This window comes from Macrobrachium nipponense, chromosome 40 (assembly GCF_015104395.2).
Source record: "Macrobrachium nipponense isolate FS-2020 chromosome 40, ASM1510439v2, whole genome shotgun sequence".
Taxonomy (NCBI): Eukaryota; Metazoa; Arthropoda; class Malacostraca; order Decapoda; family Palaemonidae; genus Macrobrachium; species Macrobrachium nipponense.
Window position 1 is genome coordinate 12,437,329 of NC_061101.1, and position 10,000 is coordinate 12,447,328.

The window sequence follows — 10,000 nt, forward strand, 5'->3', positions numbered from 1 at the left end:
CTGTAGTTACTGGCTATATTTCCCTTACTCTTGTCTTTTTGTACTAAGGATGTTCTTCCTGTGGTCATCCATTTGGGTGCTTGGTGATTTGAGATACAATGCTGGAGTTGTTCTGCTATTCGTGGGTGTAGGGCCTTGAAGTTTTTGAGCCAGTATCCATGGACTTCATCGGGACCTGGGGCTTTCCAGTTTGGCATTTTCTTTAGTTGGTGTCTGACTGTGTCTGTCGTGATGTCTGTGAATCTTTGTTTTATTTTTCTCCCTGTTTCTTCTTCCTTGACTTCCTGGAGCCATGTTGCATGTTTGTTGTGTGATACCGGATTGCTCCATATGTTTTCCCAGAGTCTCTTACTTGATTCGGCTTCAGGAATTTCTGGGTGGTTGTCTTCCCCCTCTTAGTTTGGCTGTATAGTCTTTTCTGGTTGGTTCCGATAGTTTGTTCTGTTTGGTATCCTTATTCCTGTTCATGTACCGTTGGATCTTGTGTGCTTTGGCCTTAAGCCTCTGTTTTACATCTTCTATTGTGTTGTTTAGTCCCCTCTCTTGTACTTTGTATGTTCTCGTTGGAGTTCCTCCCTTGTTTTTTCTTGCTTCTTAGCCTTTTTTTCCTGCCATCTCTTTCAGTTTACTCAAGTCAGATCTCATCACCATGATTTGCTTTTCCATGGCGCCTTTTCCAAGGAGGTGGTTGCTGTTTTTTGGTTTCTGTTTGGGTTGGTTGTTTGACGATTGGTTTGGTTGGTGTTCGAGAATCCCCCATCAGTTCTGCTACTAATCTTGCTCCTGCATATGTCAAGTTATTTGTTTCTGTGATACTGGTGGTGTTTATTAGGCCCATTATTTCATTGACCTCACTTGTTTTCTCCCTTAATTTCTTGGTGTTGTAGGCTTTCATGGAGGGGATCTTTGTTCTCTCTGTATCTGGCTCCATCCATTGTCTAATCTTTTCTACCCATTCCGTCCTCTCTGTTACTTCGTCGGTGTTTCTTCGTGTGTCGTTGTTTGATACCTCATCCTCCCTGTCGCTTCTGTGGCATCGTCTCTCAGTTCGTCTTCGTGTAATTCGTTGTCGTGTGACATTTCCCTTTCCAGTTCTTCTCTTTCTGTTGGGAGAGCCAGTTCTTTTTCATTTATCATTATTATTATTATTATTATTATATTATTATTATTATTATTATTATTATTTTATTTTCAACTGAGCACATACTCATAATTACGGAAGAAGACAAAAAAAAAGCCAATTGTTTTCGTAGCAAGTTTCCAAATGTGACAATATGTGAACGAAATAGGAATATGACAACGATCTGTTGAGAAATATGCATATAAAATTAATAATTCGTGAGACATAAAATCAAAGGTGAAAGAATAAAATTCAATAACTTTATCCTGATGCCAGAAGATGTCTTTTGAATTGTTTTTTCCAATTCGATTTTACAAATGTATATTCTCCCTGTTGGTAATGACCTGACATAAGCCAGCTTAATTTAAACCGTGTCCTTACAATTCCTTTTACTTTATTTAGCTCTTCGTACTTTTGCCTTCATAACCAGAATCATATTTGCTATTAATTCTAGGTCCTTTGGAACCCACCGCCGTCGACGCTCAGCTGATTGATCCCAGGTCTTTGAAACTGTACAAACGCCTCTGGGGTTTCTTCAGTAAAAGCGTCCAAAGCGATCATTTCGACTTCACTGACAAGAAGGTCGACAGTGGACCCTCAACTACTTCAAGTACTCCTCTGTAGCGTTCTTCAACTGATGCAGGAATGGAACTGTTGCGTCTGGAAAGCTTTTCTCTCTGATGTAACCATTCAACAAAGCCACGGACCTTTGTAAACGGACATGCGCATACAGCAAGCAAGAGGATGAAGTTGTAACTCAGTCAGTGAATATATTAATTATAGATCACCCACTCACTCCTTTGGCTCTCGGGCCTCTTTGTGACCCATATCCGCTTGCACCAGACTTCTCTCCATGTCACCCTGTTAAGTGTACTACCATCTCTGCAGCTGTTATTCTCAAGGTCCCCCACTCCCGATTCTCTTAGATTTCTTCATACATAATTATCTTTCATTCTCATCCACTTCCACTCTGGCCACACGTCCTGCCCAACGCATCCTCTGTGATCTTATGTACCCAGTTATGAGCGGCTTTCTGGTTAAATCTCTTTTTCCTTCGTTGTGTCTTCTTCTCCAAAACCACCTTCATCTTCATTTATGTCGTCAATGGGACCTGTTATACTACGGTAAGATGATGTTTTCGAAAAGCAGTAGCTCTGCTCTACGTACTCGTTTACTCAGCGTCCAGGTCTTTGCAACAATATAGTACGACTGGCCTGATAACGGTGCTGCAAATTCTTGATATTGGAAAATGTAGATGATATGTTTGAGGGTAACTAAAATATCATTACTATGGAGCTGCCCTTAGAACCTCTTTATTGCCTCTGATTCATCAATTACTCTTCAAACGTAAGCAGAACCAATTCTGACAGAAAATAGGTCAACACTATTAAAGGAAAGCGAGTGTAGCACCAATTAGAGGGACAGGTAATCACTATAGGATTCCTGAGCTCGACGCCTTCCCACACCCCCCACCCCCCTCCAAGTAAGGGCATGGCACTTTTAGCATCTGCAAAAGGGATGTAAGTACTACATCCCTTTTGCTTATGACGCTTGGGAATCAAAGTGAAGCTATTCATCTCGTTTTTAAACGTTACAAAAAAATACATGAAGAAGTGGTCAGTTTGCAAGACCAATTCTGAACTGTAGCACTGAACGTGGTGTAGATATAGACCCACTAGCTGAGAGACGATGTTATTATTATTATTATTATTCAGAGGACGAACTCTATTTCCGTGGAACAACCCCACAGGAGCCATTGACTTGAAATTCAAAGTTTCCAAAGAATATGGTGTTCGTTAGAAAGAAGTAACAGAAGGTAATGGGAAATACAGAAAGCGCAGATCACTTATTAAAAAAATGACAAATTAATTAGAATAAATATAAAGGTATAAAGTAACTTATCAAATTACAAGAATTGTATTAGCGTAGGTATGCATAGCATCCTTGCTTAAACTTCTGAAGTTCCAGTCGCACGAACGACATCCTCAGGGAGGCTGTTCCACATTCCGGCTTGTGAGGTTAAGGTCCTCCCTGGAACTGAGAAGTTCGACAATTGCTACAACAAAATATAGAAGATCACAAGACACTATCACCTGTGTCCGTTAGAATAAAATTGTTTTCTCAAGACAAGAGCAAGAACAAAGCGCCTCGGTGGCGTGGTTGGTATGGTGTTTGCGTCCCACCCCGGTGGTCGCGGGTTTTGATTCTCGGCCATTCCATTGAGGAGTGAGAGATGTGTATTTCTGGTGATAGAAGTTCACCCTCGACGTGGTTCGGAAGTCACGTAAAGCCGTTGGTCCCGTTGCTGAATAACCACTGGTTCCATGCAAACGTAAAAACACCATGCAAACAAACAAAAACTAAGAACAGAATTTAGGCCTAAGCCAAGGCGCTGGGACCTACGAGGTCATTCAGCACTGGAATTGAAATTGAGAGTGACAAAAGATTGAAAGGTGTAACAGGAGGAAAACCTCAAAGCAGTTGCACTATGAATCATTTGTTGGGAGAGGGTGGAGAGTAAGCAGACAGAGAGAGAAAATACGAACAGAGGTGCAGTAATAGGAATGAAAGTATGAAGTGCACTGACGGCACTACCCTCCAGTGAGAAGGAATTAGATTATACGACAAGTGTTGCAATAGCAAGCCACTTCGGTAAAACTATCGTAAACCAATTAGTATGAGGTGAATTGTATAAGGCTATATCTGTTTGGTGCTTCATTTTCATCCTAAAGCATGGCAAGATACCAAGAACGGGTTTCATCAATCGATCTCCATCCTTCTCTGGCACCAAATGGCGTCATATGTAGAATAACATTCAGTGAGGTTTTATTGTGTTAGTGCTGCTTTGGCTTAGTTCTTATTTCCTCTTAAAACCCGATAAATTTCCCTCATTTTTTAATTTCTGGTTTACACTGTTTTGAAAATCAAAATCACAATAAATATTCAAAGCCAACGCAAGGAAGTATGATTGATGAAATCGTATTTGAAATAGTGAACAAAAGGCTTTTCCATTGAGTCAACGGCAACTTAAAGTAAGATATAAGCTCTACCACCAAGTTACGAGGTGCACACACACACACACACACACACACACAGAGAGAGAGAGAGAGAGAGAGAGAGAGAGAGAGAGACGGAAGGGGCAAGAACGTGGAAACGTACTAAACTGGAAGTAACATGAGAGAGAGAGAGAGAGAGAGAGAGAGGGTGGAGGGGGTAAGAGCGTGGAAACGTACCAAACTGGAGGAAACACCATACACACACACACACACAGGTATTTCGACAAATGAAGTAGAGTTTCAACCCTCGTGGCACTTTGCAGAAACTTGAACCACGAGATAAATATTTCAGCGCAAACAAGAAATTGATTTCTGATACTCTCTCTCTCCCTCTCTCTCGACAAAACTTACATCGCTTAGTCTATTGATTTCCTTATTCTGTCGCTAATAAAAGGGTAGTTGACGTTTGAGTCGACTTACTGTTTTATTGGTCTAGGACTCTAGAGCCTGCTGGCCTCATACCAGCACTGGCCCTTGCTCTCGGGAAGTCAATGAAATTCTATTGATAAGAGGTTTGTAAAATAAATAAAACAGTTTTAGTTCGATAAGATTTACTATTTTCACTTCACTGAAAATCATCTTGATAAGAGAGAGAGAGAGAGAGAGAGAGAGAGAGAGAGAGAGAGATGCCTACAAGAACTGAGCTTACTTCACAATGTTTTATACATGCTAGATAGCTACTTAATCCGTTTGAAAAAAAAAAGTTTTGAAGTATTTCATATATATGTAAATTAAGCATCTGGTGCCAGTGTAGACTAAAGGTTTGCACAATTTTAACTGAAGTAATATGACTCCTAAGGTTACGTTAATTCTTCTAACGCTCTATAATATATATATATATATATATATATATATATATATATATATATATATATATATATATATATATAGTATATATATATATATATATATATATATATATATATATATATATAGTAGCAAGTATAAAAGGCCCATTAAAAGACTGTTTAAAGCTAAGGACTATATTTCGGTAGGCTGATTCCAACCTTTATCAAGGGTGGTTGTCAGTCCACCAGTGTTTTAATGGGCCTTTTATACTTGGGACGTATCCTGTTTTAACAAAAAGAATTTATATAGATAAATAATATATATATTTACATATATATACTATATATATATATTATGTACATACTATATATATATATTTGCATCTTTTATTTTATAACATGCGTTTACCAACTCACATGACTTTTTAAGTACAATTCACGCGCACATTTTATACACACAAATTAAATACACACGTGCACACGTGCACATTTTATGTTAATAATGATAATGTTAATAAGGGAGGAGACCTTCTTTAGAGCAGTAGCATTGAATATTTATTATAGCTGTCTCCTCTGCATTTAATTTATACAGTCTTCTCTATTTTTATTAATCGTTTTGTTCAGTTTTCTTAGGTTTATTTCTTCGGAGCGTGTCGACAGCGCATAGGCAGTCCATGGTTTCTCGAGGCACTGCGTATATATATTAAAAAAAAAAACAGTATTTTCACGGTGAGGAACAGTGGGGAATTCTCAAGAAAACATCCGGCCGCTATCTCGCTACTTATCGCGCCAGCATTGTATCCACTGCGCAGCGGCCTGATTACGTTCCAAGAGGTCCAAATCTGTACAGATTGGCCATGTTCACACCCACAAAGTATGTGACCCATTGTCTGGATGGGATGACACATGGGCACTCGGCAGAGGAGCAAGACCCAACTCATGAAGATTGTCTCTCCAGTCCTACTCTCATAATGACTGCCCTGCGTGCTGTCGACACCTTAGAGGAATAAACCTAAGACAACTGAAATCTTTACATGTCCTTGGGAAATCTGATATAACAACTACATGATGATGACAAGAAGATAATAAAAAGAATAGAAAAGACCGTATATTATTAAGTGCCGTGGAAACAAACTATGACAATAATACAGTGTCGTATAGTTACTTGCTAGTTTGTATGGTGTTTTTACGTTGCATGGAACAAGTGGTTTCAGCAACGGGTTCCAAACGGCTTTACGTGTCTACCGAACCACGTCGAGAGTGAACTTCTATCACCAGAAATACACATCTTTCACACCTCAATGGAATGAATACCCGAGAATCGAACTCTCGGGGCCGAGGTGGCAGTCAAGACCATATCGACCACGCCTCTGAGGCGCTATACAGTACTTGTAAGCTTTGGCTTTAATAACGTCTCGTCGCTCCCGAGTCTCAACAATTATTATTATTATTATTATTATTATTATTAAAATAGTTTAACCAGACCACTGAGCTGAATAAAGCTCTCATGTGTCATTCGCGTGTTGATGAATGAAATGTAAAAGAAATAAACTGTATATGGCATATGATTTTAAATTGGAATACATGCGCATATTAAATACATTTGCTCATTTCCAAACATACACAGAAATGAATAGAATATATAGAATTCGAATATGTTAGGTATACTTTTAAATATCGTTTTTTTTAAATTCATGAAACGCCCTATGGCCTTCGGTATTTTCGTCATTTACTTAATTTTTATATTTTATCTATTAAACTACAGTTCGTCATTCATGTTAAGATTCGAATGACTTCATTCGCAGAAGATTCAGACAAAATTTCCCCTCATCGATTAATTTCCAAAAGTTTGCTAATCGCTGTTGGTTATTTTTTTAGAAAGTCACACAGTACATTTTTTTTTTTACTGTTATCGACACTTTCAAATTAATCTACTGTACAATGTTATTTTTTGGGCTTGTAATTTTCAACGGCTTCTTAAGCGCTTCTCGAGTCGCTAAAATTCACAAAAATTGTCGAAAGAATACTTGCTTTGTCATTCTGAGGGCTAAGCGGTTTGCACACTGCTCTGTTGTGAACACCGAGTCATTACTAAGTATAAAGAGAATTGATATGTCTTGTACTGAGACATAGCTGCATATCCTACTCATGTTGTGATGTAGACCCATCTGTATATATTGGTTAATGTTAATTTGTTCGCCTCATTATCATTTTTTTTTCTCTATGGTTTTCCGGGGCAAATGAGTGACTGGTTGATAAATATTTCAACTGTTTGCAAATCTGTACTTATACTCAGTCCAACGGGGTAGTAACTTCACTGCTGGAGGTTACATGTATAGCTCTATCCAGTGACTCAAAGCATCTAGTAGCTCTGATTGGGAAATGCGGTGAATGACTGTTTATGAATATATCTCTTAGATCAAATAGACTTTTTTGTTGGTGAATCACTTAAGTCTTAATGCACTTTTCATTCTTATGAATTCTCTGTGGAGGGAAAGTGGCAGTCGCTACACTCGAGTTCGACTTGAGTAGTACGTAAGAGATTTCTTGATCGTTTTGGGACTGTAAGACTAGAAAGACGTACGATACTCAAAGGGTAAACAGTACGGAACGTCAGTAAGGTGTGAGCTGCATCACAGAATTCCACACTACCTTGTTTACGGGCTTGAGACCTCCTACTATACGTTCTGTTAAAAGGTTCTTTCTTTGTGAAGGCTCGATACCTATTGAATAAAATCTGGAACGAAACGTATAGTACCCTTAAAAAAAAACGGCAGTCAACTCGGCTGCTGCCTAGCCTAGCACTCCTGGTGCAGGCTGGCAGCAGTTCACGTAGGGAGGCAGTGGTGCACAGACATGGTCAACTGGTACGTATAGTCCCTTAATATAAGTTCATGGATGTCTCCGGGCATAAAGCTGAGCGCCATCCAACCCCTTTCTGGATGACGGGTCTGTATAGTGACGTAAGACGGGCACACACTGATACCGGCTTATACAGCAGAGTTTCGAACTCCCAAACACCTGTCATCCAGAAAGGGGTGAAATGGAAATCTCTCAAACACCCGGACATCCATAAACTTATATGATTGAGTGTGTTTCTTAGGTATTTTATGAAAGCTTGATTGATATACTTGCGTTTAGAAGTAACACAAACATATACAGGCCCTATATTAACTTCTCAATCTCACATCGGTGTTGCTTACATTTTCAAGTCGAGTGACGGTGTACAAATGCTGTTGAAAGTTATTAGATAACGTGTATAACCAGAAACGTGTTTGCGATTTCTTAACGCTTGAGGGCGCATTACAGTACTAGTTGTCTTGTTATGTTTGTCTTTGAAATAAGAAACATTCAAATCACATTTCTTTGAATGATTTTGTGCTCGGTTCCATGTTGAATGATAAAATAATTCACTTTTTTTTCTTTTCGTTTCCCGAATTTTATTCGTTTCTTCGTTGTTTGAAAGAGATTCGGTCAAGGAAACCATTCAGAGGCGCTATGTCTGTTGCTATTTAACGGAATTGGATGGTTGAATACTCGAGTGTCAATATTGAAGACGGGACGTGTAACTGAAATGTATCGAAATCAGACAAACGATCACACTCGAGCACGCAGTTTTCGTTAAAATACTTAGCAAGAGTGGCATTATCAGTCACGATTTTCGATTTTTTAAACGTTTATATCCATTTTGAAAGCAGATGGTACGAGGGAGACACTTAGATAAAACGCCAAAGTATTTAACCTTGACTGGCTTCCTTCCGCTGCGTAGCAACATCCTTCACGACGTAGGATGCGTCCTAAGTCCTAAGGAGAGAAGTCGTCCCTGCCCGCCAATTATATAAGGTCGTGGGCAGTGACGTCAACTAACCATATCAAAGCTTGTATTCATACAGTAATTCCAGTACAGACTGAAAAATATTGTTAGGGAAAGAAGAGGCCCTGACCAGTGAAATGTAGTAGTGCTAAATGCGATGATAATCAAGACTGTCCGCCTAATCATAGTGTCTAAGACTTCGGTCTAGGAAAAACTGATGACAAAGAACGAGAAAGTGCTTTAGAAATTTGTCTCACTAGTCTCATTTGAAGAGATACTGAATTTAATCGAGAATCGTGGATGAAAGAAAGTGACGAGATTCTTTAAGTAACTGAAACAGCCAAAGTGAATGAAACAGCTGCAAGTACCCTCGGTTCTGTGATCGAAGAAGAATCTTTGAGGTATATTAAGTTTATATACGAGGTGATATACGTAGTTAAAAAGAAAAATTGTTTTTTGTTGTTTCATGTTTCCTCAAACAGTTACATTCCTGAAGCGTGATTTTTATAAAAAAAACGATATCTACAATCTCCACGAGAGAGAGAGAGAATCATCAACGTGAAAAAAATGATTATATTAGAAACTGGATAGTGAGTGAGAAAAGGGTAAATACACAGTATATTCTTGGGTGTCTCCACATTACAATGAAACGAATCTAGTAAAAGTCACAAGAAGAAAAGTCACGATAATTTATGGTGGCTAGTAATATAAAGTCACGGGCAAAAAGTAACCTAACTTGAACTTAAACCTAACCTGATGATTACCGGCCACCATAGATTAATGACTTTTTTCCTGTCACCTTTTCCCAGTCAAATTGTGATTTTTTACCTTTGACTTATTACCAGTCACCCAATGAAACGTCATAAACACAGTGACAACTTGCCTCGGACTTATCGCAAACATGTAGGAGTGAGTCACCCACCAGAAGTGGAGAATGAACCTTTGGCCATTGCTGAGTTATCCATATGAAACATTGGTGAGAACCAACAAGTCATTAACTTGTCTTCAACTTGCCAGTGATATGTGTGCAATATGTTGCAGATGTGTGTGTGACTCAGGGTGACCAGACGTCCCGTATTTGACGGGATTGTCCCATATTTATAACATTTGTCACGTATCGACCCTTCCCGGGACGGCTTTGTCCGTATTTTCAATATTAAAAAAAAAAAAATTAAAACATACTAGTGAAATTTTGCAAAATATGGGGCAAAGGCGGCCGCCC

At 38.9% G+C, this 10,000-nt stretch overlaps 2 protein-coding genes across 2 annotated transcripts in view; both read left to right on the forward strand.

Moving 5' to 3' along the window:
- The window catches only part of LOC135211838 (sodium-coupled monocarboxylate transporter 1-like), a 50,332-nt gene that overhangs the window by 13,837 nt on the left and 26,495 nt on the right, over nt 1-10,000 (forward strand).
- Nucleotides 7,747-10,000, forward strand: part of LOC135211919 (uncharacterized) — a 38,778-nt gene continuing 36,524 nt past the window's right edge. The window contains exon 1 of the mRNA XM_064245155.1: nt 7,747-7,831. The gene's annotated coding sequence lies outside the window, so the exon portion shown is untranslated. The remainder of the gene's footprint in view (nt 7,832-10,000) is intronic.